The sequence below is a fragment of the Cheilinus undulatus genome, linkage group 7 (genome assembly GCF_018320785.1).
Source record: "Cheilinus undulatus linkage group 7, ASM1832078v1, whole genome shotgun sequence".
NCBI classification, from domain to species: Eukaryota; Metazoa; Chordata; class Actinopteri; order Labriformes; family Labridae; genus Cheilinus; species Cheilinus undulatus.
The window spans coordinates 17,498,614-17,515,766 of record NC_054871.1 but is presented as its reverse complement, the minus strand read 5'-3'; the positions used below and the strand labels follow the sequence as shown (position 1 = coordinate 17,515,766).

General features: G+C 39.6%; 1 protein-coding gene across 5 annotated transcripts in view; it reads left to right on the top strand.

Moving 5' to 3' along the window:
• The window catches only part of nek7 (NIMA-related kinase 7), a 105,408-nt gene that overhangs the window by 18,909 nt on the left and 69,346 nt on the right, over positions 1-17,153 (top strand). Inside the window, exon 2 of one of the 5 annotated variants that reach the window (XM_041791194.1) lies at positions 11,354-11,391. The exons of 3 other annotated variants lie outside the window; for them this stretch is intronic. The gene's annotated coding sequence lies outside the window, so the exon portion shown is untranslated. Of the gene's footprint in view, positions 1-11,353; positions 11,392-17,153 lie in introns of those variants that run through there. One more of the 5 variants, XM_041791197.1, reaches the window with a different exon arrangement.

Below are 17,153 nucleotides of genomic sequence, written 5' to 3'. Positions count from 1 at the left end.
GGGGCTGCTTTGCTTCTGTGTATGCAATGTTCAGTTTTGGATTGTGAAAGAGCACGAGTTGTTGCCACAGGGCTCTAGATCAACCTAAAGCCTTGGGATGTTCGTCATGCTGTTTTGTGCAATTCTGGGCGTGGGTATTTGGTTCAAAGGTTCAGTTCAACTGAAACGTGTGCTCCTGAAAATGCCCTAAACAGCCGCTTTTTTAAATGAATAAAAATTATTCATAGACAGGAGTATTTTTTTATGATGTACTTGTGTTTAGATGATGGCTGGAAGCTGACATTAAATATATAACAACATTAAAGTAAAGACAGATTAACTGTACTATGCTTTACAGTGATGATGTTAAAATACCCCAACTTTTTAAACAACTAGAATATTTTTTTTCAATATTAACACATGAAGTACCTCCACAGAGATGCCACCGCCTTTTACAACAAAATGCTATATACACATATTTCAAAGCAAACCAGTCATGTGATCAATGGTATAATTTAGGGGCCAGCATATTTTGGTTTTTCAGGGCTAATACTGATAACAGTTATTAGTGATCATGAGACTGATAACTGATATTTGGAACCGATATGCATTTATTATGACAAAATGTTCTTAATTTGGCACAAGTAAAAGAGGATGATCAATAAAATGACAAAAAATACACCTTCTAGCCCTAGTTCAATCAGCAAGAGAATTAGCACAGAGCAGTGCTGTAGCAGCAGGAAAACTGGCAGTGATGCCTGAAGCTCTCTGTGTCAGTGGCACCCAGGCTTAAGTGTTAATAGGCTAGACTCATGTGACATCTAGCCAATCAGATTGTGTTGTGTACAGGACATTTTTGGATGCTTTGGAGAGTGAAAATGAAGCCAGAGGGGAAGACACACTTTGCAGTGGGACCAAAGTAGCACTCTTTCTTTGGTAATTAATTTACAGATTATTGGTAAAATAAAATGATACTATATTCAGCCAAATGCCAAATATCAACATCAATAACCGCCCATGCCGATCATCTGTCTACCCCTAGTATAAACCTTTGTATACAACAATCTTGTGACCCTAGTAAGGTTAGCTGCTGATGTTTTGGCCTTAAATATAAGCCTATATCTGCTTTGAATGTATGAACAAATTATTTGGAGATTTAGGCAGGACCAACAGACCTAGTGCATCGACTGAAGTCTTTTTCCTTTTTTCATCCTTATTCCTTAAACTTTAAAGAATATTTTAAGGACTCAAGTTTTAGGTCTCAGTTACATTGATGTATCAGTATAGACATCAGTATTGGCAAAAAAAAAAGATTAAATATCAGCATCCAATATTGGCAAAAATCCCGTACTGTGCATCCCTATTGTTTGGTTAATTTAAAAAAGAAACATCAAATTTATAATAAAATAATTATTGACTGCATTCATATTAGAGTAGTTTCTTAATTTCCCTCCCCTGGTTGTAAACTTCATCCCAGCAATCTAAAAGTTTTGCTTGACATTGTTGCGTAAGAGTAGCACTAAGGTTGTCACAATACTAGATTTTTAAACTTTGATGTGAAACTGGTAGAAATTAAATGATATACAGTTTGCCTGTTTCAATAGTACAACAACTGAAAAAGTCCCTAGGCACTCAAGATAGAAACGTGTCTTGTTTGGAATTGACAAAGAGTGCAGGCAAACTCCTACACATTGTCTAAAATGCACGAAATACTGGCAAAGTTTTTGCCATTAAGACAGTGCCCTGTCTCTTTTTCTCTCAGCAGCTGTCTGTTAAAAATACAGCTTAAGATCTACAGTCTGTTAAAATGTCTGTGCTTTCTGATACTAAGGGTCATATAAATGACAGCCATTATATTGTTTTAAACATCTGCTATCACAGTTTTGAATATTCTGACAATCTAAGTGGGACCCTAGAAGTTATTCAACAACTTTAAGGTCCCTGCATCCTTCAAACTAATGGCTGCTACGTCAGTCTTGAATGCGCTGGTATTGACTGTTTTTACACATTATGCATTTAGGCTCTATTTGAACAGAGCTACAATGGTGATATGGCATTTTGAAGGGCTGTAAATGTAGTGAGGGTGTGCAGAGCAGAGCCCAAACCCCTGGGGTCCCCTCTCCTGAGCGCCTGGGGGGGTTCTTTTTTCACACAACCTGCGCCTTCACACGCTAAGCTGGTTTCTGAGGGATCACAGAGATGTCTTAAATGCAGCTCTGTTTTTGCATACTTTGCCCACATGATTTCGTCTTTCTTTACACAGTCAGCAATTTGTCAATAAACCTTGTTTATTCTCTTTGATTGACAGAATGAATTGGTTTCACCTAGAAAAAGGAGGGTGCTGAGGGATAAAAAGAGAGAGGGATATTGTGCTTGGTGGTCTTTTTGTGACTGGTAGCATGGCTGTCTGTCACTCTTCTTTTATCATTGAAATTGGAGTTTATCTTTTACAAGCTTGAGTGGAATGTTTTTGTTTTTCAAGTGATTATTGGCATCCTCCTTGGCTGCCGTCTCCCGGCTGATGAAATGAGCACATCAAACGGTGTGCTTCACTAACGAAGCGGCTCGGGCGGGCTGGTTGGCTGGCTGGCTGCTGCCTTTTTGCTGTAAGGCACCTGCTGAAGTGACAGGCTGGCAACAAAGGGTCCCTTCGCCACAAGAGAGCCATCAGTGTGGCTGTGGAGTAGGCAGGACAATAGAGCAGAGGTGGCCTGGGCTTTTAGCCACGCGCCAGCTCGTGTCAACAACACAGAGGAGCAACAGAGCACAGAGGAGAAGGAGAAACGAGGAGGAGTGCGGCTGACACCTGCATGTGCTTGAGCTCTTTACTCAATGGCGGGCATGTTTACTTTGCATAGTGGCTGAAAAGGTGAAAGGAAAACAGAGATGGAGGATAGAAATGTGCAGGTGTGTGTGCATAGGCAGATACACAGATGAAGACAGAGGAGAGTGCATTGTTGTTAATGGGATTACTGGCTCATGGAAGGTCAGGTGATAGTGCAGATGTGTTTTATGGAGGCTGCACGAGGTGAAATGTGAGCACACCAGAGCAGAGCACTGCACTAGTTTCCGTCCAATTGTTGGGAAATAAATCAGTTCAGGCCTCACATGAAGTGCGGGCTGTTTGTGCTGTGCTATTTACTTCTGCAGTGAAATAATCATTAGCCTATAAAAATCTGAAAGTGAAAAATGTAAAGGAGGCCTATAAATAGTTAGCGAGCCACATTATGGATCACTGGCCTTGCAGAGTCCCCATGGACCTCAGCGGTTTTCTTTGTCTTAATTCCCTTTTTTATCATTTTGCTCTGTTCCCTCCTCACAGGAGAGGGTGAAGGTCTTGAGTTTTGCAAAGATATCACACAAATATCCGCACATACTGCAGATACATTTTTTTAGTCTTTATTCTTTGTCACTATTTATTCTTTTCCCCTTGTGTTCCCTTTCTAATCTGAACAGCAAAAGAGAGAAATTGTTACTCTGAGCAAGTTGATGATACACCAATGAGCTTCACATAATTATATGTCTATCTGTGTCTGATAGGCGCTTAATCTGTGTGTATGCTAGCAAGAAGCATGAAAATGTGTTATAACAAAGACAAGTCTGAGGCATTTCAGAGACATGCCCCTTTAATTTTCAATAACAAAATTTCCCAGGGGGTACATATTTTGTTCACAATTTGAACAAATTGAATGCCTTCATACAAAGAATGTTGGCCTTTTCCTTGTGGGTGTAGTTTGAGTCAAACATAAAACAATATTATCGTACTTGCAAAATGTCTGTAGAGGTTAAAAGAATAACCCAGTTAATAAGGTTGCTATTGGAATCATCTTAAAAGTGGCACAGTTTGACCACGGAAATTGATTTGAGGTTGATCTGTAGGGCTTGACGTGGTTTGACGTAGACAGCTATCAGTCTGTCCATATTCTTTCTGTTAAAATATACTTTGTGTTTGTCATTTGTCTTCTTGCTTTATGTAATAGGGTTTCATATACCATATTTTTAGACTTTGAAATGATCAAGTCAAAACCAAACTTTTTCTACCAGTTATAATAATGGAAACATAAACGGGGAAGCCCAAGCTGCAAGGGTTGCAAAAATTTGGCCATCACAATTAATTTAATCAATATGAAGATTATGATGACTATTTTAGTGATATCTTTGGGCTTTATATGCCATTATTTAAGGGACAGTGGATTGAGTCAGAAATGGGGATGAGAGAGTGGGGAAAGGAGCCATATGCTGCACACATGGGACGTCACCAGACCACTAGACCATCTGCGCGACAAGATCATGATAACTTTTTGATTCTTGATTCATTTTTTATTTATATTTCAAAAGCAAAATAACTTATTGTAGGACTTGAATTGGACAAAAGCTCTGTTTTTTTTGTCTCACACGAAATGATTGGTCAAAAATGACTCAGTTGTGGCCTCTTGAATACACCACACCTTTCTGTCTTTCCACAATAAACAAACTCAAGCAAAAGTATTAAAGAGGTGGGTGTCAAAGAAAAAGATCTAGTAAAGATCTAGTGTTGAGGATTCTTTATCTGTGAAAGTATTTTATTTGATAGTAGTTAATATTTTGGTTAATATGACTAATTAATATGATTTTGTCAGTAACCGAATTATGGTAAATAATAAAGAAAAGATCATTTCTCTCATATATATGTATATATGTATGTGTGTGTGTGTGTGTGTGTGTGTGTGTATATATATATATATATATATATATATACACAAATTAATCAAGCCTAACATTCAACCGCTAAAACTAATTTTTCTGTTCAGGAATACATTAAATAACTATACCCAAATTTGAGCTGGACCACTGGGCTTCTCTGAGAAGTCAGAAATTAATCAAGCCTAACATTCAACCGCTAAAACTAATTTTTCTGTTCAGGAATACATTAAATAACAGTAAATTTGAAAATTCATGGATAACAATAATAACTAATTTTTAGCATGAAAAAATATCATTTCAGTTAAAGAACTTCTACATATTGGTGTATTAACCATTGCAGAAACAAAAAAAAATGATTTTGGTAATTACCAATGCTGTTAATTTAGGGCAGCTGTGGCATAAACTTTACTTTGGGTGGTGGTCTAATAAATTTGTTAAGTACTGTACATATACATACACACATATATGAGGGCTGTCAAAGTAAACGCGTTAACATCGCGTTAACTCAAATTACTTTTAACGCCACTCATTTTTTTGTCGCACGATTAACGCATGCACATTCCGTGTGACCCTTGACCCATCCTGTAGTTTGCCAGATCAGGGAGCGGCGCTGTCATGATGCAGTGCAAGTGAGCAGAAATGGATACAGGACATAGACTTTTGAATGGCAGGTTCAGCTTTCAGATCATGCCAGACAAGTTGGAAGTTATTTTCTCTTACTGTCGACATGAACTGAGTTACCAAGAGTTCGTAGAGTCTTAAAGGGATACTTCAACATTTTGGCAAATTCGCCCATTGCTATAATTCCTATAGTCTTAGTAATAGGTCAGTTTCCTTTAGTTGTCGGTGCAAGCTGTTTCTAGATCTGGGGGGACTGCTAAACCAGCTGCACCGCGAACGCTATTTTAGCAGACGGAATTTTTGCTTTCCCTCATCAAGCTCATCAAATACACAATCCAACAACTCCAAAACGCTCTCGTGGACAAGTTGTGACCTGCACATTCACCACGCTGTGATATAATAATGTATGCATTACGACACATACTCGGAACTATTTCTTGAGTAAACCACTGGGCGGAGTGACACAGTGTCTGGAGTGTAGTTCCGGTGCTGCATTTAGCTTTAAAACATCTCCCTCTCGTTATGTTCCATGATTATTTCATAGCGTGGTGAATGTACAGGTCCTCAAAGTCAACTGTAATTGATATTATTAGAAAGTGGAAGCGTTTAGGAACAACAGCAATTCAGCCATGAAGTAGAAGATCACAAAATCACAGAGCAGGGTCAATGACTGCTGAAGCACATGTTGTTAAAAGTTACATATGCTCTGCTGATTCAGCTGAAGAGTTCAGAACTTTCAATGGTATAAACATAAGCGCAAAAACAGTGTGGCGTGAGCTTCATGGAATAGGTTTCCATGGCTGAGCAGCTCCATACAAGCCTCACATCAACATGTCCAATGCCAAGTGTCAGATGGAAATGACTGCCAAACAGTCATGCTTCTTTGTTTGGCAGTCAGATAGACCAGTCTGGGTTTGTTGTGTGAAGTTGGGAGAAATCTAGATGCTTCAGCATACCAAGACATTTTGGACAATGATGCTTTCAACTTTATGGTTACAGTGTGGAGAAGGCCCTTTTCTATTCCAACATGACTGTGCCGCAGTGCACAAAGAAAGGTCTATAAAGGCGTGGTTTGATGAGATTGGTGTGGAAGAACTTGACTGGCCCACACAGAGCCCTGACCCCATCCCCATCAAGCATCTTTGGGATGAACTGGAACAGAGAGGTTCAACATCAGTGCCTGACCTCATAAATGCTCTCCAGAATGAATGGGCACAAATTCCCACAGAAACACTCCAAGATCTTGTTGAAAGCCTTCTTAAAGGAGGAGTGGAGGCTCAAAAGGGGGACCAACTCCATATTTGACTACATGTATTTGTATACAATGTCATTGCAGTCCCTGTAATGTCCCAGCAGTCCCAAACACTTTCATCCATATTGTGTAGAACTTAACAATGATGAAAATCATTAAAATTAGATTATGAAACTTTTTAAAATGAGAGTTGTTTAGATTATTTTATAAAATGATGAATTTTATCACCAGAGTAGGATACAGGTAAAGAGAAAAGGAAAGGCAGAGTTGAATGAGCTGCTGTGTGAGAGCTTGGGCTGACTGGATGTGTGGTGGCCGAATAACAGCTGCACAACAGCTTGATTTCTTTTCGGTGTGCACGATAACAAGTCAGAGCTTTGAGACTGTCGGGGTAAGTGCTGCAGCTGGCATGCCAAGAATCTTGGGAATAGAGAATTTACTTTTGTTTTACTGTGAGCAGTGAATCTCTCAGCCAAAATAGATGAAAGAATGATTGAGAGCAGTATTTGCCTTGTTTTGACAGATATGTATGTCCGCATCTGTAGAATATGTCAGGTTCACTTCAGATTCATGCTTTTCTAAGTAAAAGCCTGGTTTGGCATTTATGTGGAGAAACTGACCTCATTTGTACAGAATGCTTTTATTTTGACTTTTCCATGCTCAGTTACACAAAGCATTGTGTCACCTCAAGATTTATTGAGGTAAGACTTATAGAAAGACAAGGCTGTGACACCTGTGAGACGCAGCACACATGCACCTGGTTTGAAAAGCCATGATGTCACAAGCTGGAGCTGACGTGCTGCAGCTGTCACACAGCCAACATGCACTCAGTCTGAAATGTCTGTGTGTGCAGAAGAGAACTAAAGGAAACCAGTCCGAGGAGATTACAGCTGTGTGTATGTTTTGAGTCAAATATAGATCTAAAATAATTTGTATCCACTCATTCATAAATGGTCATGATCTGGGGTTGGGTAAAAATATCGATTTATCGATGCAGCGCAATATTTCTCCCCTCAATTCAATATCAATTCAGCAAATCCTCTGAATCAATTCACCTTCTGGCCAGTGGGGGTCACTGTGCGTGTGATTCGCGTTGTATGGACGGAGGCAGCACTCAACCAAACAACAACCAACCATAATCATGTTATGTGAGGTTTATCACAATTTCCAAGAGGAAAGAAATATTGTTCAAGTTTACATGCTCTTTACTTTTTCAGTGTTTATACGGAACTGGCATGTTTTTTTTACTTTTGTTTATTTTATTTGTTTGTTTATTTGTTAAAAGGATCCCCATTAGTTGCTACAGGGTAGCAACTAGTCTTCCTGGGGTCAGTCAAAATCAACATTACATAAAATATTCAAAATGAGCTTTGCCCTGATTAACTTTTTGTCACCAGATTTGGTGAAAGGACAAAGTTTAAATGATTTGACTCCGAAGTGTGTTTGGCTGGCTTTTCAAAGCCTCTTTTCAAAGCTTTCTCCCTTCATCTCCATGTTGTGTTTTTCTTCTTTAAGATTGCAGGACAATAAAGTTTCCTCTTCATTTACTATTCCATCAAGTCTTGGACCGTCTTATTCAAAGAGCTGAGCGAGCAGCTCTCATGCTGAGGTGTAGTTGGCCCTCTCTCACTCTTTCTTTGTCTCTCTCCCTCAGTCTCTCGACTCGTGGTCCACCATACTAAAGTACTCGCACATTTGGGCTAATGATTTTGAATAGTGATTAAAATGAATTGCAGAGTGCCCTGCTTCTGTAGTATCCAGACCCCTCCATCATTAGCGCTTCTCTTCCTCTCTCTGCCTTTTTTCCTCTCTCTGTATCATCAGTGCTAGTCGAGCAGGGGTTTCAGACGAGACCCGGGGTGGGCTTTCATGAGCGCAGACTCAAAGATTTCCCCACTTCTTGTAATCATGGACACCACTCTTCTAGCACTTTCACTGTCGTCTTCTGGCTCCTCAAAGGTGCCTTTGATTCCCTCACATCCTACACCCAGGCCGGATAGTGTCACATTATATTTTTCCTCTCTGCTTTTTTTAAACTCCCCCACAACCCCACTCTCCACCTCCTTTTTTGCCCCTTCTCTTCCCGTTCTCGAGCTCATCATTCTGTCTTCATATTTATTGTCCTCGGACTGAGAGCTGATTTAGCACTCCTCTCTTCAGGGCTGCTTAATTCCTGGACCTTTCCCCTTTACTTCCCCATTCATCCCCCCCGTCTGCCTTGATCCACCTTTTTCATAATCGGCTCCCTCTCTCTATTTTATTTCACCTCTACTGTTTAAATGAATAATGCAGAAGAGAGGAAATGGGGATTAAAGAGGAGCTAAAGCCAGTGCCAACTTCTGTGGTGCACAGCTCCACACCGTCTCTCACAGGACCATGAACACATCAGGGCTAACAAGCTTCTTTTTTTTCCTTCTTCTAGCATTTTTTCCCCTCAGTTCTGCATCTGTCCTGCTCTGTCCTACTCCATCCCTGCTGTGCCGTCCTCACTCATGCCTTCTCTAACTCAGATTTCCCAGTTAACTGAAGATTCTTTCTTACCAGCACTGAACGGAACACTGTTCGTTGTTTTGCTTTAAAACAACTAAGATATATACAAATAAAATCAATAAACAAGCCACAAAAATGAAATAGATTATTTCTGGGATAACAATGCAAGCAAAGGTGGTACTAACTCAACTCTGCTTGACTTTGTTATCCTTAACAGTACATACTCTGATCGTACCTCCTAGAAGGTGTTGTCATGGTGGGATTGTGCAAAACTGCTGTGACATCCAACACAACAGTAGAGAAGTTCGAGGCGATGGTTTACCAGGTTTATGGTCTGTGGCTTTTTGCCACTGCAAGGAGACATGTTTAGTTCCAGAGACAGTTACAAGTAGAAAAACAAAATGCTATTGAAAATATCAGAATGGCGAGAAAGGTTTATTTGCCGTGTTGGACAACCCCCTCGTGACGCTCCTTCCTTGTGACGATGCTCTCTTACCACTCAGTACCGCATTGTTGCATTTTAGTTTGGGTTCAGCTCGCTTGGAGCCTCCTCAGCAGTGACACCAGAAAAGTTCAAGGTAAAAAACAATGGGTTGTGCCAAGTCAAGTTGAGGTGGTGGAAAAACACCACTTCTACAAGTAAAATGGCTAGGAAAAACAGGAGTTCATTCATTGGCACATCTATAGTTCCTGTTCTTAAAGTAAAATATGGAATTTTTAAATCTAGCACCACATAAATGGACCCTGAAATCTGTTGATGTCACCTTTGCGGCACTTAGCTTTGTTGTAACAATTAGACAGCCACCTGTAAGTTCAGATTCTGAAACTGATTTTTATCAACTACTTGATTTTCATGATAAAGAAAATCAAAATATATTGTTTTAACATGCATCACCATAATTAACCTAAATTAATGGCCATCTGAGCTTAAGCTGAACTGAATGGTTGTATTCTCACAGATTAAGGCAGATAGTGCCGGTGCATCTAAAAAAAATGTTCTTCTTTTTTTTTCCCCCCAGTGATTCACTTTAAAAAGTTAAACATCCATGTATTGTAGATTCCTTTCATGCAAAGTGGAATATACGTCTTTTGTAGTTGTTTTAATCTTGCTTATAGGCCAGGAAAATCAAAATTTCAAAATATTAGAATATTGTGGAAAAGTCCAATTTGCAAAAGTTTCCTGAGCCTTCATTCTCTCACTCTGTTTCAGTACACACGACCATAATCACAGAGAGGACTGCTGACTTGTCAGTGATTGTTCAGGAGACTATCATTGACACCCTTCACAAGGAGGGTAAGCCACAGAGGTCATGGCAGGTTGTTCTCAGAGGTTGTAGGGAGAAGTGGTAAAAAAAAAAAGGTGCACGTGCAACAGAGATGAGCTCAACCTTCAGAGGATTGTCAAACAAAGCAGATTTAAGAACTGAGCGAAACTTCTCAAGAAGTGGAGCTGGAGTCAGTGGATCGAGAGTCACCACACACAGACCAGTCCAGGAAATGGTCTACAAGTGTTGTGTTCTTCTTTGTGTTGAGCCAATCCTGAACTGCAGATGTCATCAGCTTCTCACTTGGGCTATGGAGAAAAAGAGCTGGACCGTTGTGATCCAAAGTCCTCTTTTCAGATGTAACTAAAATTTTAAAATTTCATTTGGAAATCAAGGTCTCAGAGTGGAGGAAGATCTGAGAGGCCTGAATCCAAGGCGCTTGACGTCCAGTGTTTTCAGTTTCCGCAGTCGTTGATGGTTCGGGGTGCCATGCCATCTGCTGCTTTTGGTCCACTGTGTGTCAGAATCAGTGCTGTCTACCATCTACCAGGAGATTTAGGAGTGCTTCATGCTTCCATCTGCTGAGAAGCTCTGTGGAAGCATGAAGCCCTTGTTCTCCATAGCCCAGGTGAGACACTGATGACGTCTGCGGTTCAGGATTGAAACTTGAAACTGATTTGCTAACCATGGGATTACTGTGTTTGACTGGCCAGCCAACTGGTCTGACCTGAACCCCAAAGAGGATCTCTGGGGAAATGTAAAGAGGAAGATGAGAGACACCAGACTCAACAATACAGACGAGCAGAAGGCGGCTAACGGAGCAAACTGGGCTTCATAACACTTCATAACCACAGACTGATTGACTTCTTATCACATCACAAAAATGCAGTAATTTATGTAAAAGGCTCCAACCAAAACACAAGAGCTGTAAGCCTTAATCATCTAGATGTAAATAAAAAAATCACTCTGTATGAAATGAATCTAGAATATATTAAAGTTTCACTTCTCGAATTAAATAACAGGAAAAAAATGAACTTTCTAATGATATTCTTATTTTTTTCAGATGCATCTGTAGATATCCACCAGACATTACTGTGAGAGGTGGGACTGTTTTTGGAATCTTTTTAGGAATCTTTTTGTATCTTTGTAGGGTTGTTTATGTCTACAGTTAATCAGACACTATGATGGATCATTTGTTTTGAAGTATATAGAAATATGTAAAACTTCATGCCATCTTCAGATCAAAATTGGCAGCTAAATGTCTATTCACTGATTCCTGCAGGTAAAAAAATATCTGCAATCTGCACAGCATGTAGCTTAAATTGATTTGCCATTTAGTCACATTGCTCCTGTGAAAGCATTAGTTTGGTTTAAAAGAAATCAGTGACAGTGTGCTGACTTTAAAATACTGAATCACTTGAAAGCTCTTGTAACTACAGTTGCATTTTCAGACATTTTAGAACAGAAGCAAATTGACACCCTACCCAATTTCTGTTTTTTTTTTTTTTTTTTTTCTGCATAAACGATGTAGAGTTGAGCTGTGGATTAATCATGTGTCCTAGGAATATTAAGCTCAAAGAATCCACAGATTTAAAATGTGTATGATCGAAGGTGAGATTATGATATGTCTCAAGTAAGTGGAAGGAAAAAAATCAAATGAAGAAAATAGAAGTGTGCTGGAAATGTGAGAACAAAGAAGACTGCTGAATAGTTAATATCCTTTTCTTTCCTCCTCATGTTCAGCCTCATTGTTTCTCCCTTCTCTCCTGTATGGTATAATTACCTTCGTGTGATTGGGCCTGCTGTGAGAATGTCAGCCTGCAGTCTCACATTAGATGGAACACAGTCAGAAAACAGGGTTTGTTTACACTGAGTAGTTGGTGGTCTGAGTGGGGAACGTGTTTTTTTCCCTTTTCACAACAGAAAAACAACCATCAGTTTGTCAGGGAGATAAATGGTGTGCTTACTAGCTTACAGAGGAAAGATTCAGCCAATTTTTTATCTGCAAAAACAATCCTTCACGCACGGCAGCCCGATTGTAATTGATATGGTAAGAGTGATTGCAGATTAATTATCAATTTTTGGTTGTTTTGGGCTTTTTTTGCCTTCATTCGATAGGACAGCTAAAAAGGAACTGGAAATATTGGAAGAAAGAGTAGGGGTAGGCATGCTCTGGTTTGGGATGGGGATGGGATGAGATTATTTCGGTGGGAGTGGGATGGGACAATAATGAAAATCCTCTCCCGTGCCACCCTCTAATGTGAACACAGACCAAAGTTGAGCTCATTGTACAACAATATATCAAACTGGTCCTTAAGCTGGACCAGAGAAAACAAACAAAAGGTGTGAAAACACCCTTAGTCACTAAGCTGACTGGTCTGGCTACTGTGAGCTCATTATAAAGCTAATGTCGCATCAGCTAGTCATCCTTGTTGATTTGATATACTCATAAACACATGATTGATCCTCTTACTCTTTACTTCCACCTCTCCCGTCTCCTGTTTGAATTTTAACAGACATTAAAGACACACAGTGGAGAAAAACATGGATTTTGAATAGGCGAGTACTAATCACTTCCATTTTGTCATGTCTTGTCTTGTACCTGAAACAAAAGTTAGCTTCTGAAGACAAAAGAGAAGACATGCTGCTGGGTCTTTGTAGTTTCACATACAGGTGCTCTTTGGAAACTTTGGGTTTGCTCTGTTCATGTGGTGAATGGCTGGGCCTTTGGAGGGGTGTATAGTGTGTCAGCTTTTTTAAAATGTGTTTTGCCATGTAAGATAAAGGCTTTTGAATTGCACACAAAACCCACAGTGTGCCTTGAATTGCTTTTTGAAGAACAGTTGCTGTTTTTAATTTCTTAATTATACATTTTTGAAAAATTCGATTGCTGTTAACTCACAGCAAGAAGATTCCTGGTGTGCTGCCTGGCCAGCACTTCCTTTGCATATCCTCCCTGTGCTTCCATGGGTACTCCAGCTTCCTGCTACCACTAAAGACATGCTGGTTAGGTTGATTACTGACTCTAAATTGGCCGTAAAACAAGTGTTAGTGTGCCTGGTTGTGTGTATCTACATGTCAGCCCTGCAATGGACTGATGACTAGTCCAGGGTGTATCCTGCCAATTGACCAATGACAGCTGGGTTAGGCTCCGGCTCCCTGCCATCCCTGAATGGGATAAGCGGCATAGAAAATCAATGGACAGATGGATTAAACCCTTTTTCACTCATGCAAACACTTCACTAGATGAACTGAGCAAAGCAAACCCACAAGTTTTTATCATCAGATCTGTTTTTAGTTTGCCAACGTCTCATCTCTGTCATTGAAAACTCTTATTAACATTTCTCTTAATACTTTGTTAATAAGTTATTACTACCATTGTAATAAATGAAATTAAAGTTTATTTTAGCAGCACATTTTGGCTAACCTTTTAATCTACTGTTTACTTTTGATTTTGAGTTCCCCCTTGCCCCAACTCTTTAAGCGCCAAAGTAGCAAAATTGCTACAAGCAACATTGCTGAATTAAACAGGCTGTAGCTGGCCGCCTGGTGATGTCAGAATATGCAAATTAGATGAGTGAATTCACTCCCGTCACAATCTTTGGGTCACACTGAAGATTTTACAGTATGCCTTTATCTCTAACCACTTTAAAGCTACAGCCTTTTGAAATCTTGATATCAGAATTGAATGTTTACTTGAAAAAACTGTGGCACCTAAAGGGTTTTAATAGTTACACCTCGTAGTGGTGAAATCTCTCCCATGAAATGGGACAACCCTTCAGATTCTTGATACTACATCAGTATATGTCAGCAGCATTCACACAAACAGACATACTTCAAGAGATAAATTTTTCAAATTCTTGTTTGAATCAAAAGCACCATAATCCTTTGAAGCAACATTAAATTATGATATTGGATTGATGGCGGTTGTAGTTTCAAATCTTACTAGTACAAAAACTACAGGTATTTGTATACTTGATGAGTAGCCATCTTGCCAGTGATTACAAGGTATTCTTAGAGATTAACATTGCTCTAGATTTGGAGTTGGCCTGTGGAAAATCTCTTGTTTTAGTGGCCATGTACCCCTAGTACTTCACCCTTATCCTCCATCCAACAAGACACCCAACTTTGAGATGCGAACTTGCAAAACTTAAGGGTAGGGCTAAGTGACAGGGGGCAAGGGGTGTATTGGGATTTAACGTTTAACTCAGCTTAAGCAGACCAACTCAGCTGTCTGCATGTGAAGTGAACAGCTGGCAGCCACCATATATGATGCAACAAATGTGCAACTCAATGAATTAATAATTTAAAACCGAACTATTTAAAACTAATCAGATTAGTTCCCAACATGTTTTACCATCAATTGTTCTAGATTTTTTCCGTATGGATTTGTTGTTTAGGCACTGTATCGTAATAAATGAAATTGTGTCAAATTGTAAGTCACCCTGTGATTCCTATCCCTAGTATCCACTTTAGTGGCTTATATTGGTTTGCTTTTCTACTGTCCAAACAAGAGTCTGCCCTGTTGTACAGTTGCAGCTGTCTCAGACCAAAGCACTGAACAAGTCACTGACATGCATCTATGAATAGTTAGGGGATTAAGCTTTTAGCTACTGCACCCCACAGTTGCCAGAATTCTCACCATTTGGCCCGCCAACGTTCATTTTCCCATAACAGAAAGCAGGGACACTGGTACCTTGAATTTTTCCATTGCTGTTTGTGCCCACCAAAATTCCTCCCTGCAATGGAAGCAGACCCTTTTGTGGATCAGAGACTATCAGCAGAGGAGCAGAGTTTGTCAGCAGAGAGATTTAGTCGATTTAAGGTTCACATGATGAAAGTTTAAATCAATCAGCATGTTTGATTCCTTCAGTCACAAGGACAAGGCTCTGCTTTTGATTGGTTGCAGATTACTTGAACAGCATGTGAGCAGGAGCCCCAAGAGTGTGACCCTGCCTTGTTTGATTGAGTTTGCTTTGTTTATTGTGCTGTTTTTCTGGCCTGCGTTAATCTAATGTGGCAGTCTTAATTGATCTCGTTAACGTGGGATGTGGGAGGGTGAAAGAACGTCAGGGAGCTTGGATGCCCCCTGGTTATTTTGACACGTAGACAGTCAGAAACACAAGAGGGTTAGGGAGAGGAGCGAGGGTGCCAGCATCAATCTAACAAAACATGAGGCTGAAGTGCAAAGAATCACAGCGAGAGGCAGAAGGGCGCCCGGGTGGATCACTTTAAAGTCCCCTGTGATACTGAAATCAAAATGCCACAACAACCAGCTAGTCAGCCAACAAATCAGCCTCTCCAATAAACACTAGTATGACGTTGTAACAAAATCCCCATGCAGATCCAGCATGTTGCAGATTGTCTTGATAAGATTTGATATGAAAAATTGCAGGTACAATTATTAAAGGATTAAAAACACATCAATTTGTTGGCTGTTCATGATTTTTACTTTTTCTTAAAGGATTAAGTTAATCCTCTCTCTCAATGCCATATTTAATCACCTTTATTTAAGGGATGCACCAGAGCATCATTTGAACATCAGTACTGGCTGATCTTGGCCCTGTTAACAGACAGTCTCTCATCTGCAAATAATGAGGCACACACTGATGTCAGCAGCTGATTATCATGATTGTTTATAACTGCACTGTACACAGTTTGAACTGCTACACAGTCATAACATCTTAAAATCACAAGCCTCTACTGTAAGCGATATTTAACCCTTTGTGCAGTCTACTTTGGGTCAGTGTACTTCTTGTGCTTGAAAACTTACTGGTGTGTTTTCTTTCACTTTCTTGCGCATGGGTCCTGTGTTTATATGTGCATTCCTTGAAGATTATGTTGTAAGCCATGTGATTTAATCTATTTAGGGCTACTCTGGGAACTAGTTAACTTGTGTCATGTTTAGCGTGAGTTATGCAATAAATAGAGCCTGTGTCCCACAGAAAGGTATTAAACATAACATAGGTGCAAGGGGTGGCAGAGAAGATCAACCCACTCCCCTTCATTATTTTTGTGTGTTTCTACTCTATTGGCGAGGAATGCTTGGTTTTATCAGCATATTGGTATTAACTTAAAAAGTGACTTATTGTAGTGGCAGATATGAACTTTCTGCTGATATTTATTACAGCTGTTTTGCCTTTAAACATTGGCCTTTATCAGCTGTAAACACTGGCCATACAAACAATTAATTTGGAGTTTTAGGCTGGACCAACAGACTTGAAATCTTATTCTCCATTCATCATCATTCTTTACACTTTACAGCGTGTGTTATGGTCTGAAATTTATACTTTTGTTCATTCTTAAACTTTAAATTATGTGTTTTAAGGACTAAAGTTCTGTTTTGAACTACACTTACAAATTGGTATTGTATTGGTATATTAGGCCTGGGTGATATGGTTTAAATATCATATAATAGAATTTTGTCTGCCCTTTGGTGGCAACGGTATTATGTCACAGTGTTACAAAATAAAAAGAGATTGTACATTCAGGGGTAACTACCCCCTCTCCCACTTAAACCTGTGATGACAAGTCAAGTCTGAGCATAATAATATGACCTGATTATAAGGTATATGATTATAAGGCTGTCTGTGTTGACTTCTGTATAACAGAACCTGCAGTTTTATTTTTATTTCTTCTGCTAAGGTTTGTCAAGCTGCTGTTGAAAACATCATTTTGCTGATGTGGGTGTCAGAATAAAAACACTTATGAATAAAACAACGACAGACTTTAATTGTGAAGGATTTGTCAGTGGTACCATGTTTACATTGATTTAGCTTAGCAGCAACACCAGTGAGTTTAGGCTTTTACGATGTCTACAGATGCTTCTTTGACCTTGCTTATTGGCACAGCCCACTTCTATG